This window comes from Notolabrus celidotus, chromosome 1, assembly GCF_009762535.1.
Source record: "Notolabrus celidotus isolate fNotCel1 chromosome 1, fNotCel1.pri, whole genome shotgun sequence".
Lineage (NCBI taxonomy): Eukaryota > Metazoa > Chordata > Actinopteri > Labriformes > Labridae > Notolabrus > Notolabrus celidotus.
This window is the reverse complement of record NC_048272.1, coordinates 22,932,708-22,947,973: the sequence shown is the minus strand read 5'-3', so window position 1 is coordinate 22,947,973 and position 15,266 is coordinate 22,932,708.

The window sequence follows — 15,266 nt, the reverse complement described above, 5'->3', positions numbered from 1 at the left end:
TATACACTATATACATTTTCAGCACTTTGATTTGCTGTCAGAGATATAATTTATTTTAGCACTGTTTCAAGATATAACAATGCTAAGCCTGCAGGGCATACATGTTGACCAGACCACACTTAATTAACAAGTACCACCTACAACTGAGCTTCAAAATAACAGAACTATTCTTTTATGATTTTGGTCACTGCAACCTGCTGGCTTATGTCATTCACTGTATCAGTCACACTTAAGTCCAAAATGAAAAGAAGGTCACACAGTCTAACCAAGAAACAGCTGCTGTATGGGAGGAAAATGTACAACATCAGTGCCAATAAACTGCTGCCTCTCGCCACAATAAAGCCATGTGTGACCTTGTAGTGACTGTTATGGGGCATAACACTCACACCATTATGGGTATGCAGAGGGTTTGCACTTCCTGTAATGGTCATACAAATGGACATGAAACATTCTCTTGAAGATTCATTTGATGAAGTCTTTTTACAGTCTGAGAGCTTACTGAAAAGTGGCCTTATTTATGATTCACATCATAGCCGAAAAAGAGAGAACTGTTTATAAAGCTGCTGTGATTGATTGCCCAACCATCCCCATAATAACCTGATTTTTTTTAAAGCTCCTGTGAGGGTTTTTTAGGCGGTTATGAAACAGAGTGATTTTAATATGATGTCTCTTTATAACTGATTCTGCGGGGCAGGTGTCACATGAAATACTTCACAGCATGCTGAAGAAACAGCTTTTGTATACATTTCTATAGCAAAGATTCACAATGAGAGATAGATTTGCAGCAGGATGAGATTTTTCATCAGAAACAACAACATAGGATGTTCACCTGGTTTGTTTTGAGAAGTTGTCATGGAATGGGGGCCCTCTCCCTCTGTAGCATGGGTCATTTAGACATACATTATGAACACAGCAATCGCACTCTGATGTGGAACAAAATAAGAAAACCAAGATCGCTTGGAAGAGGAGGTCTTTGCTGGCATCCAGACGAACCCTGGAGCAGTTAGTTTGTAATAAGAATGCACTCAACCCATAGATTGTATAAAATATGGACATAGTATCCATGACATCACCCATCTGTTTCTGAGCGCTGTTTTGAAGCCAATTGACGGCGGCAGCCATATTGGAAATGCGGAACTCAACCAGGCAGTGTGTGACGTAAAGGGGCGAAGTTTGAGCCTCCGAGCCAACAGCTATGTGTTCCCGACTGGAAGTCAAGTCAGTCATGTCCTTATTTGGGAAAAAACTCGTAATCTTAATATCTTCTGAACCGTCGGGTTAGAAAAAAATTCATCCCCGTACAGTGTGTGCCGATAGAGAAATTAGCTACATAGAGCCAAGCCGTTTTTTGAACCAGGCTGTAAAGATGTTTATTAATGCTGCAAAGATCGTCTTTTTCCCTTTCATGTCTATGTGGTTTCCGGTGTTTCTGCAGCCAGCCTCAAGCGGATTCTCGATGAATTGCAGTTTATAACACTTCCGCAAGGGCTTCATAGTTTGAAACCGGAGGTTGCTGCTTGAATCAACCCAGCAAGTGGATCAAATAGCTGCTATACTAATCATACTCCACTAGAAGATGAGGTAGTTGGCATGAAAATAGAAACAGGCCAACATCACGTACTGTCTCTAATTCAACATCAGCAAAAGAGGTGGTGTTACATGTAGCAACATCACTGAGCTCAACAACACACCTACTGATTTAAAAACTGGTTTAATTCAGAGAACATTGTCTGGCTCGTCCTTATGCAAAACTGGTATAGGACCTTTACATGCCTTGTGCGACACTCACTTTGATGCGCTGACCCACAAGTTTGTACACTTCTGTATTTTGTGAGTGGTCTCCAACATTTGACATACGCTCATCCGACCAAATGTAAATGAGGCATCTGACCTCCTCGCTGCTCCAAGTCAACCCATGACTCATTCTGTTTGTAGGTTAACGGGCTAACGATAGTTGGTGTTTTAGAGCTGGCTTCCTTCGATGCAAAGAGCAACTTGTGCACATAGTATTTGTTTACCTACATGGTGGGAAATGAAGGCTGTGATGTAATGATGCAATGTGCCTTGGCCCATATTAAAACGCTGCAGTGTGAACACAGAAAGTCCCAAGGAAAAATGCTTTAATTTAATTTATTTATGGATTAATGGATTTTGTTTTGACGTTTTCTGTTAAATTCATGCTAATTTGACTTTTTTTCTTTTCTGCTTGAGTGTGTAATTAATTATTATCAAAGAGAAGAGAGATTTTTCCTGCTGTCTTTGATCCATCTGTGAGAGAGGCTGACATGTGGAGCTCACAGCATGCATGTTCGTTTTTTCTGTGGGGACACATTCTTTAAAATTAGAGCTTGAACACATTTAAAATGCTATTTGGATCATCCTGGTTTATATGAGCCATGGTAAAGACACGTGAGGCCATAAAATGAATGTGCGTGCTCTGATTTTAATGAGGTATTTAATTACAAGGCACCTGCTGTCATCTTCTGGTGAGAGCAGCACTGCAAGATGATGTGTTCGGATGTTTGGGACATCATCAGCCAAAAGCCTGCTTCACAGCACCATTTAAACTGCAAAGAAATCAATTTACTGCTACAGAAGAAAACAAGTTGACCTCAGAGGTCTTTGAGAACCCTCCTACAATTTTCACTGTGCGCCAGGCCCAGCAGAGGCAGTTTATTCTTCCTCCTGGATAGTGCTGCTGTCTGTTCCCTTTCCTGTGGGTGTCAACCAAGGCTGCAAAGCCCTGAGAACTGAGGGTGAAATTGAAGCTGATACATGCAGACGCGAGCCCCAAAGACGGACACAACACCTGCCTGCTAGCTCTGAGCTCAGAACCTCTACAGTGCTAACTGGCTCAGACAACCCCAGACAGAGATGAGGTATATATGTGTGTTTCTGTGTGTGTGTGTGTGTGTGTGTGTGTGTGTGTGTGTGTGTGTGTGTGTGTGTGTGTGTGTGTGTGTGTGTGTGTGTGTGTGTGTGTGTGTGTGTGTGTTTGAGATGATGGCTCTTCAGCACAGGGCCTGTTAAAATGGAAAATTAAGGATGTGAACTGGGAGTATGACTCAACCAGGGGGTGGATTTCAAAGCCAATAGCTTCCACTGTGGCTTCATGACATCCATGATTTATAAAGTTCTCTTTGAGACATTCAGACTTTTCTTCACCTGCTTCTTTTAGACAGGGGATCAGAGGGAGAGCACTCCTCCTTTTTTGAGTGAATTGACGCAATCAGAAGAAATTTAGTGTACAATAGTCCCTTTAACATGAAAGTAATTAAATGTTTTGATAAAAATGTATGTTTTCTATGCTTATGCATAAATGTCTTTTTGTTATACTGGAGGAAAATTATTTTTTCAAGCTAGAGTCATGATACATTGGGGGTCCTCTTAGTACTGCCCTGCATTTATATGAAATTCAACAGTGCCCATTATCTCGTTACTTCCTTAACTCTGACACGTCTGAGGAAAATGTCTCCTCTCTCCAATGCTCTTTTCACCAAACTGAGATACAACATATACTTTTGTCGATGAGCTTTCAGGCTGCTCAGCACACCATGACATTTGGAACTGAGCTCCCTGCTGTGAGAGCCATACAACTTTAATGCACAAGGAAAAGGCTTTAAAAGTTGTCACAGTTGCAACCATAATCATTTTTTTTCCTGTTTAGGATCCTTTGAATGATCCCCAGGGTTTTAAAAGCATGTACAGTTGTGCTCATAAGTTTACATACCCTGGCAGAATGTATGGTTTATTGGGTAGTTTCTGTTTATGATATAAAAAGAGTAAACACAGTTGTTAGATACAAATTTTGCTTCACCCAACCACTAACCATGAGTGAAAAAAAATGTTTTCTCTTATCATTCATATTCTCTGAAAAATGGCCAAAAAAAAACACAAATTCTGCCAGGGTATGTAAACTTATGAGCACAACTGTAAGTCTTAAGGCTTCCCCTCCTTTTTCACTTCAATTCTCTTATAGTATGTAGTTGGTGCAGGTAATCTTAATAAGTAAGATTCATTCCTGAGTCAAATGTTGGAAAATGGTGGCATTCCCTGGTGAGGTGTAAATGGTTCATAGTTTCCATTTTAGTCAAGTGGAGTAAAGGCTGACTTTAACAGAAAATGACTTCCTTATGAGGCAGAGACACTGTGTGGCTTCAGAAATCGCTATGTATCCACATTTAAGGGAAAGCATCTTGGAGTAGTGAAGATGCATTATCTATCTGATGCCTTTTGAGGAAGTAAGATTTATATTCTATGGCACTGTAGGTGCAATGCAGATAACACTTGATACCAGATTACTGAAAAATAAAATCACTCAGATTATGATTTTGACATTTACAATGTGTTGTACCGTTATGTGAAATTTGTCACATTTTTCTATTCAGTTTTAAGTGTAACAATTTCATGATATTACATCCATATTAAAGAAAAAGAATGGTCTTTTCAATTATGGTAAAAATTAAAGGAAAACAACTGATTAATATAAAAAAAATGCATAAAACATCCTCCAAGTACTGACTTTAACAGCAAAGGAAAGGGCGGTTTGATTATGTGTGTTGTCACTGTGAGCGTTTTGAACTGAGAGTAAGCTAACTTGTAATGTGCAGTGTGTTCCGCTATTGTTAGCTAGAGCTAGCAGGGAGTTGCTAGCTAGCTGGTGTTTTGTGTTGTGTGTTTTTGTTACCATGCTGAGAGTCTGCTACAGTAATACAGTCAGTTTGGCTTACAGCTGTAATGACTGAATACAGAGGTGCTTTTTGTGATGACTCTGGGTTTTATCATGATTATTCTGAATTGTTTAATATGAATTACACTTTTTTATGCATGCCTTATTTTCAACAGTAGTTTACAGAATCACTTGTGTGTACATAAAGTAGCACACATTCCACAAATGTAGCTCTAGCGAAAGTTCAGAAAGGAAGACTATAAAGCAATCACAGCAGTTGTTTAACTCTCCTCTCCCTCATTCAATAGCTCAACTGCTTCCAGCTGCACGCTCCAGAGCTGTCATTAGTTAATCAGCGGCGGCTGTCATCCAATAGCTCAGTGGCACGCCCTTATCATCAGCCTATCAACTTTCTGCTGTCTTTTTAAATGTGTCTCTCTCTCCAGCAAGTTCCTTTTTGCATTGATGGTGCGCACCCCTCCACCTCCCCATCTCCACCTGGTCTCCACAAAGTCTTTAGTTCCTGGAATTCATGAACCACCACCACCAGTGTCTGGACTCTAGGGGGATTTCTTCTGCTGCCAAATTCACACATTCTACACTCACAAAATTATCCCCATAGAGTCCTTGCGCCAAAGATTTCTGTCAAGTTTCATTATTCATTAAGTTGTAATAATTAAAATAACATTTAATCTTCAAATTTTGTCTCAACTGATTGAACTATATTTGGTATATCTGAATGTCTTTCTTCTGTAGTAACATTATTTGTTGCTTTTGTTTATGAATCCTTAGTATTTGCAACAAAAAATCCAGCCTTCACCTGAAATATAATCTTGGTCTTTGGTTGAAAAATGGTCCCTCATAGCAGTTAAACCACCAGACTGGAAACTGTCAAACCCATCTTCTGTAGCACCAACTGATGTAATGTCATTAGCCTACACCAGACCCTTCATGAACATTACACTATGACACTTGTTCTCAGCAGGAGAAAAGTATTTTCACACCCCACAGAATTCATCACTTTTCAGTCAGGCAGAACGTTGACCAGCTCTGCTCTTCTGTATCCACCTGTCAACGCTGACCGTACAGGAAAAATTATATGACAGAAAAAAACCTTGCCACCATTTCCTGGTTCACCGGTTATGGCTCTGCACTCCAGTAAATCTTTCCTGTTCATTTGTGGTACAATTTTAGCAAGCTGCTGTTGAGAGGCTGAGATGTCAACTACAGTAGCATCAGCTGCAGGTATGGAGCATTAACTTTCCGTTTACTGCTTTCCTCCTGAGGCTAATGTGGCTTGACAGGACCTGGCAATGAATAAATATAGATCAGGGTATGTTGGTGATAACTGTGTTGTGCATCACATGTAGATGGAGTGGTATTAAATATTCAGGGCACATCACATTCCATGCCATGTTCTGTTTCCAAAAAGGGTATGGTTTTATCTGTAGTATTGAAACTATCATGTGATCAGATTTAAAAATGAATATGTTAAATACAACATTGACCCAGTATTTGTTGTCTTTGTGACTCCTTTATATCTGCATGTTTGTGGACTCATATCGCCTGCCTGGTGGACAACCAAGATCCATTCAGGGTTGTTAATACGGCCTCATTAGAGCCGGCTCTCTGCACAGGAGGTGATGCAATCTTCTGTGCCCTGACTGCCAGCAGCCCTCTGCATTTCATCTCAGAGGGCACTGTGCTCAAGTGCTTTTTAATCTTTTACCAATTTTCATCAGCAAAGCACTTACTTTACTTTTCTTACAGCCAGCTAAGTGAGCAGTATTTGATCAGGACAGTGTAAGCAACATCAGCCAGACATAGTTAAGTGTCACATGGAACATGTAAAGAGCATGCTCTATTCTAACTGCTAAAGATATTGACATGATATTGATGATTTTAATAAGATTGTCTCTTGTAGTAGTTACAAATTATCATTGGCTGAAACTAATTATTGGTTCCATTCTATAAGCTTCTACTCAGAATATTACTGAACATTCAGCTTGGAGAAGTAGTTTATGAAGAATCGATGGAAAGGGTCCTCATTTTTCAGGAAAGTGTAAAACTTAAAAGACAATTATTCACTTTCTGACATTTATATTGGAAGATTTATACCACTACTACCCAAAGACCACAAAATTGGTCTCTCAGTATAGCTCTGAACTCATTTGTGAAGAAGTTATAACTTTTTTGAAATATATATCTGGTAATAAAACACTTAGGGCCCGATCTACTAAAGGTTTGCACTTGTTATCATTTGCGCACGCAGTCATAGTAGATCACCCACAACACGCCCAGAAATAGCACGTGCAAAATTATTATTTGCACACGTAAATTAGCGCTCGTTATTTGGGATCTTAGTAGATCAGGCCCTTAGTTGTTTAGCGAGGTGTCTTTGGAAAAAAACATTATAAAAAAAGTTGTCTGGAAGACATACATTTCTCTGAGTAGTTTGTCCTTGCACATTGTGTGCCCCTGTTTGAAACAACTCTATTCGTACTTGTACTCACTATGTCACCTCATATTTCAAGAAAAAATGAACAACACATTTCTGGAACAAAGCTTTTACTGGAAAATTTCCCAGGGGATGATGCTTCTTGTCCCTTTCGGCGCACAACTATAAAGCAAACCTGCAGCAGCACACTGAAATGTGAAAATTTGGTATCTTATCCTCATCTTTTGACATGTTGAATTGCCTGCATATCTCCTTGAATTATCTGTATCTTGACAACTTTTTTGCAGTCATATGAGTTTCAATCATACCTTTTATTTTTTTACTAACAGGTTACATTAAAATATTTAAAGATATCTTGGTAAGCAAACCATTGTCTGTCTAAAACATTTAAATGAAAAATGTTTTAATAAAGTTGTTTTAAACCCTCAATTTGAAGATGCCTACATGCTTAAAAGAGGACCATAAAGGGAAAAGGGAAAAGGGAAAAGGAGAGCTTTATACACCCTAAGCAAGCCAAAACTGTTCCTTCTTTCATTTGTATGATGATGAGATTTCCACAGTCTGTAAGATCCTTCGTTGTTTTGTGCTCATCCCGGGTTCATCAGCATTTCCAAAGAGAGCTCGCCATTCAGGGTGCATTATGCAAAGTCAATCACTGTTTGTGTGCAGCTACTTAATTCCATCACTCTACCCTGTTGTCATGACAACCCTATTATACATTGCGGCTGCCTTCAGAAAGGATATTAGAGTTCGAACATAGTTACAGAAATGCTCTGGTACACAGATTTATGGCGTGTAAGAGCAGTGTGGAGCATTTCTGTGTTTTAAAAAGCTTGTTCTTGTCATGGGAAATCTTTGTGAAAACATACTCTTGTTTTTGGAGCAGCACTGGTATGTACAAGTAACAGAATGACAACATACTACTGTAACGCTGTAACTTGTTAAATCTCTTCAGATCTGTTAAACTGCAACAGCTTTAACTTCAAACTTAATTGATTATACTTAAGGGCTGTGGGGGAGAAAGAGCACGGGACAACTCCTGCTGTGCGTCGTGATGCCTTTAATGACTCTTCATCAACATAGGACAACAGCACATCTAACTCGTGACACATTTACTTAAACTCAAACCATATCACCCTGAGCAACCTTAAAGAGGCAGTGCAATATATGAAATAGAAGTCTTTCCAACTTCATTAAAGACTCAATGATATAAATACTTAGACCAAAATCAACTCTCATCTTACACTACTGATTAGTACAGCTTTTCATTTTAGAAAAACAATCAAAAAACTTCCAGAGGGAGGACCTTTTCCTTTAACTGTCCGCCAATTACTCAAGTCAGCACAACCATATATACACGCACACCTCTACACAAAAGCACATTGCACAGGACAGCTTCATTTGTTGGACTGGCTTGATCTCAGTCCTCTAACAGATGGGTTTTTATTACAGTTACATGTGCAGCCGTGCCAAGCTCGCACCATAAACTGGCATGTGTTCCAGCCGCCCCTCCGCTGAATTCAAGTGTCTCATGAACAACAAGGGCCCCGTTGCAGTAAGCCAGACTCGGCTCAACAGCAGGGCCGAGAGACAATCGCTATGCCTTCTCTTTATTGTGATGATAAAACGCAGAACAGGCGCAGGGCGTGTTGTCTGTCAAGCTGTTTTATCCCATTTTTGGATGTTGATGGTTTTGTATTTCTCTAACAACATTATTGGTTTTGGTTGCTTCCTGACTGGATAATAAAGCCTTGGATCTAGAGCCCAGTGCTACCCTGGACGGATTCTGCCGCACTGTCTGGTGTGGTAGGCCAGTCGCCAATAGCCCACATTCAGCCCTATGCCTCTTTTCTTCCTCACACACACACACACACACACACACACACACACACACACACACACACACACACACACACACACACGCCCTGGACAGAGACTTTGAATTTGACAGACTTACCTTTTGTTATTTTTTCCCAGGAACTTTGGACCCCTTCTTTTTGACTTCTTGCATTTTGTTGTACTGATTTAGCATATTACATCACCACTTCCGGAACTGGGTGATGGTGGCTGTTGCCAGGGACATTCAATTGTTGTGAACTGTGATGACGGAGTTAAAGGGTGATTTCTCGGAGTACATGTATAATTGGCCAAATTTGATAACTGTTTTCAGTATTATGTCACTCCTGTTATGGTGTGATAACTAATGTATTTTCTTATTTTTGTTTCACTAAAGCCGGTTAAACTTAATACACTGCCTCAGAGTCTCATTTAAAACACTCCACCTATAGCTCAAGTAGCCGAGCCTACAAAGATTTTCCTTTTTAAACCATGGTAAGTGTTACATAAAAAAAAAAGAAAAGCTTTGTGATGTATCACAGAACTTAAATTTCCAATAATGCTCAATCAAAAAATATCATTAGATATGTTACTGTGATATTTTACAGTTCCACACAGTGATATCACACCATCACAGCCATCTTAGTGTATGTTGCATACAAACACCTGGTATGATGACCATCTACAATTTCATATCAGTAACTGCTGTCAACCCACTCAGTGTATAGCCTCTGTTTCATTTGCCTTTACTTTCCATAAACAGATCCACCAAACACACAAACCCTGCTATACTAATTGACCCATTCATGAGCCCCATTCCCCTTAGTTACTGTTACTATGCTCTTAAGCTTTCCATCCTCTCACAATCAGCTGTGCCTCGGGATGCAGTGTGGGTCTTCTACTGATCACAGAGTTGTCTATTCAATCCCTATCTCCTAATCTTTTGTCAAGATGTGGTAACTGCCACACGTTTGTGAATGTGTTTGTGTATGGGTTAATGAATAGTAAAAACCTTGCTAATTGCTGATACTATAAATGCTATAAATAAAGCTATTTAGCATGTTTCTCTTTACTTTACAGTGAGAGCAATAACATACGTTCCTTTAATCTTCCTAAACGTTAACTGTTGGTGATATTATCACATCTTGCAGAGATCACTGTCTAGTTAGACTTGGCTTCTTCAAAATGGTAAAATGTACTGATTGAAGTGTCATGGTCTGTCTCGCTTTATCAGGCTACAGGTTTATATTTTTCCCACTAACTTGTTTAGTGCAGTGTTGTAGTCTTCAGCTCTAGATTTTCACTTGGACTTGGATTGGAACATTGACTGCGTTTGGACTCAGGAGACTGTTTCTTTTTTCTTAATTGTAAAAGGCCCTCATAATTTGTTCAGTTTGGAGCAAGGGGTCACATGTGTTTACCAGCATGTGTTTTCATGTGCTGTTTTATTCAGCAACAGTTCCTACCAGGGTGCCCAAAGAGGTAACTGAGGTAATGGGGACCTGACTCAACTCTGATTTGATTTTCTTTCATGGTGACTTAAGTCTGGTTTATAATTCTATGTTGACCCTATGCCGTAGTTGTTGAATCTGCAGTACTCCTCCGAAACACTTGTGGGCAGTGTGGTCTCTGATAGTCAGGTCGCAAATTTCTGGTCCTGCTATGATCTCTGCCTGCTTCTTTACAGCAATTCCAAACATTTTATGTTAAATTAGAGCTGATACATGTTGCTGTTGATCATACAACAAGTATTATAAGGTAGAATAGAGCAGAGACGTCAGAAGGGAAAGGGGCTATGCAGGCCTAGGTTGTAGATCAGCTCTATTCCGAAAGCAGCCCTTGAGTGGCCCGAAAGCAACTGCCGAGTGATTGCGACTTAGGTCCGCCAAGAAAAACATCTTTTACTAACACTGACAAGTTCTTACAAAAATTCCAACATTTTTACAAACACTGAATGCAACACTTATAGCAACTAAGCTATAATTCATTGTGTTGTTCATATGCACTTTAGCATGTGCTTGTATTTACCTGTCAAAATGTGTTGAAGTTATGTGTTTGAAATGTAAAATTCAAAGAAGCAGTATTTCAGCATAGGTTTAGTTTAAGTACTGCTCTTTTATTGTGTTTATGCCCTTTTGGATGTGGCAATACGTTAATAAACATCCAGTGTGTTTGTCATCTTATTTATTAGTTTTTCTTTTAAATTTGCTCACTGTCTGCTAAAAATGTCCGGCCAAGCTCATGTCCTTAGTCTGAAAATCCGGCTCGACCAAATATTTAATTGAATAGCCCTGTTGTAGGCTATGGCGGTGATTCCAACGTAATTTGGAAGTGCTAAGAACTGCAGTTCCTCAAGTGTCTGCTTGAAGCTGGAGTCGGAAGTAACGGAAACCACTTCCACACTCATTGAAAAAACATAATCTTTCTAGCAAAAACAAAGAAGTTTACAGCCAGCAATCAAAGATTTTGGTCTGAATAGCTAATTTTTCTATCAGCACACACTGTACAGGGGATAGTTTTTTATTACTCAGTATTCAATCAATCAATCAATTAATCTTTATTTGTATAGCGCCAAATCACAACAAATATTATCTCAAGACGCTTTTACAAACATAGGAGGTCTAGACCACTCTATGTCAAATTATGAACAGAGACCCCACTTCAAGACCGGATAAGACTCAGTCTTACCCCACCTTAATCCATCATGAGCATTGCACATCGCAGTATTTAGCTAGTTACAGTGGCAAGGAAAAACTTCCTTTTAACAGGCAGAAACCTCAGGGAAAACCAGACTCATGTAAGACAGCCATCTGCCGTGACGAGGAGAATAAGAGATAGAGGGAGCGGTGATAGTGATGAGACAAGTAGTAGAAGCTGTTGCCGCTGGAGTCCAGCACGTCCGTATCAGCTGGAGTCCAGCACATTATTTAAGAAGATATTACAATCAAAAGTTTTGTACAATTAGGGGCACAGCTGACTTGACTAACAGATGGGCACCCTGTAGCTGTTAGCAAAGAGGCTAATGGCCTGCTTCAACTCCACGTCTTTGTTTTCATAGTAGATCGATCAAAGTTAGTCAAGACTGCATTTCCAGTGTGGCAACTGCAAAACTGTGCGTCAGAAACAAATGGTTGGCGTCACAGAGACAGTGTCAATGTGTTATATAGTCTGTGGTGTAACATCAGGAGCAGTACAGATGTAAAGAGAGGAGTTGGTTTCAATGGGACAGGACCACATTGAGGATACTTCCTGATGTTCTTGAGGTCTGTGTTGGGTTGTGTACTATTGCATATGAGCTGTTTTTTTCTTAAATCTCATCTTTAAGTCATCGCCTCATGTTAGGCTAGCAGAAAAGAAGCTCAAATGGGGCATTTTGTCCACACCTGGCCGTCATGACAGTCTACATTTTCAAGCACTTGTAATTTCTCCTTCAGAGGTTCAGTGGGATTTGGCTCCGCTCTCCAGGATGAAAGCAACAGACTGCAGAGTGCATTTATGGAAAAGTGTCAGCTTCTTTCATACTGAGTAAGAAATCACACACATGCAGGATTACATAAACGCCTTGGGGAGATATGAATTATTCAATGGTAGATGCAATATGTTGTGGACACTCAGTTTAATCCATGCATGCACTGATCATAAAAGCCAGAATACATCAACTTTGAACTTTTATTCATCTAAGAAACATATCTCCAAGGACAAAAAACACTCCTGTTGCTGAAGAACACAGCTTATAACCAAACACCCTGTCTCTCATTAAAGATTTGTTACTGTTATTATTACTTTGACATTCAAAATGTGCTTTACACTTGATCTTTTTTATTAAGTAAAAGGCCACTTTCTGAATCTCATACCGTAAGCTGCATAAGAAAATGTTAGGCTATAATAAGATGAAAATGAAATAAAAAGATAATTCACTGAGTGTAAAGGGCTCAAAAAAAGAAAGCCCAGAGATGATGAGATGCTGTTTTTTGGCTGTAGTCACAGCATCAGTGTATAATGAAAATAAATGGTGCAATATGTGCTAAGTGGAACCACTGGGACTCTGCCGAAGCATAACAGTGAGCAGGGGGTAAAACCTCATTATACTGTACACAGAAAAGGGTATGGTCAAGATTTAAGTGGGATTCTCAAACTTAAAAACAAAGTACATATGCCTTGAGTCTCATTTGCAGGAATAGTTTGTACCCCTGGAGTGACCAGATTGGAAAGTAGTGTAACAAGACCAATTTAACCAATTAAACTTAACTTTGAATCTCTCTTTTGAGATGTCTTTGTAAAAAAAAAAATCCCAGTGGAGCTTATTATGCAAAAAATTTTACCACTGCTCTCACCATTTCTGACCCACACACTGCTTTCTCATCAATTTAAATTATAAAAACGGATTCTGAACTCAATACTGCAGCACAGTTTTAACTGTGTTATTTGTTTAAACATATTTTTGCAAGTTTCCAATAAACACAGAGGCAGCTGGCCCCAAGCCTTACACTTTATTTATGTTTAAGTATTTTGTTTCAGCTAAAGTTACTGAAAATTGTGAAGTAATAAAAAAAAGCATTTTTTGGTGAGGTAAGCACAATAAATATGTTATCTGGTAACTTGAAAACATATACATTATTTAAAGCCAACAGAAACATGTAAAAGTCGCTGTAAGATCAATAAGAGTTAAAAGAATGACTGTTCTGAATAAATAATACTGTTGCAGCATTTGTGTGCTCCTCAGATGCAGCTCTCATTTCTTAAAGTTTGAAAGTCCTTCCATGTATCTGAAATTCTGCATAAAATAACATTATGTCTTTGCAAGTTCTTGCAACTTTTCTCTGCATGCAAAAGGCAGTTATAACATTAGTTTGCAGATTTTTTCTAACACTCCTGCAAATAATCTAAAAAACCAAAGAAAAAAACTTTTGTGTTTGGTTACCAAATTATAGATGAAAGCAATCCATTAAGAATTACATGCAATTCAAAATGATAGCCAATTTTCTCATTATAACAATAACTTCTACAGTGGTTTTTAACTCGTCAAATAAGGCAGCTTGCTTAGTTGCTGTAATCTTCAAATGATTCCGTCCACATATGCCTCTAGTTCTAGAAAGGGCCTACATAAACAAAAAACACACATTTCTTCAACATTTTCAGACACATTTATTGGAAAGGTGAACCGAAAAACTTTGTTTTATCATGTGTAAGATGACACTTATGTCAGCAGATGTATATTCATGACACCATCCGTGGAGTCATGTCAATGTGAAGTCCTCATCTAGATATATGTTCCATGAGGTATCAGTGTTGTCTCGTAAAGTCGATGAACCCAACCTGTGGTGAGTCTGAATTTTAATTTCAGTTTATATAACTGGAGAATTAGTTGCTCCCTAATACTAATCATCAAAAACCATAAACACCAAAAAGGTACATGTTGCAGATTTGACAAATGTTTATGAGACATTACATGAGCAGATATAGCAAGAGAAATTCACAAAGAGAGAACAGCTGAACAGGATGCCAGGAGGTGTTAAATCTTGTTCATTTTAATCCCATCATAGTACTTGTAGGCTCAGCAAAACACCTCTCCTTCAGGAGCTAAATCCTTGTAGCTTGAAAGATTTGCTCCTGCTTTTCCTGTCCTGGTGTGCTTAGTTTATGCCTTTTTATGCAAGAACCGTACAACCCCTGAATTATGGACACCCTCTTGCAGTGTTTGCATTGGAAATGTTCTTTAAGTGGCCATAAAAATGCCAGTGCTGTGACAACACCATTAGTACAGATGAGGGTTGAATGTAAAAAGAGAGGCGATCACTTCTTTCACACATGCACTGCACTCCTGAAACACTGTATATGGCAATGCATGTGAGGAAGCAAAGATCTGCATCACAGGACCTTGGGCCTCACTAAAACAGTGAAAAGACTCTATACTAAAAGTGTGTGTGTTCTAAAAGACGCAGACATGGCGTGTAGCAAAAATAAATCAACCCTTTTATAAATCACAAACGACTTGGGGATACAGGCACATGGAAAAGTGTAAAGTGAAAAATGTATTCTGCCCTCTACACGCACATTCATCCATAGATGGGTAAAAGAATCTTAGGAATGAAAATTCGTACAAAATTATGACCTGGCAGACCAAAGATTCTCACACTAAATCACAGCAACAACAAAAAGGAAGACGGGTAAAATAAAGTTTCTGACAGAAATTGAGGCACTCGTGAATTAATTGGAGCACCGGTTTTTTGTCTCGTACAGCAGCAGGGTCACAAATAAAATAAAAACCTGCAAGTTACACCACACTGCTGCAGCATTCAGCTA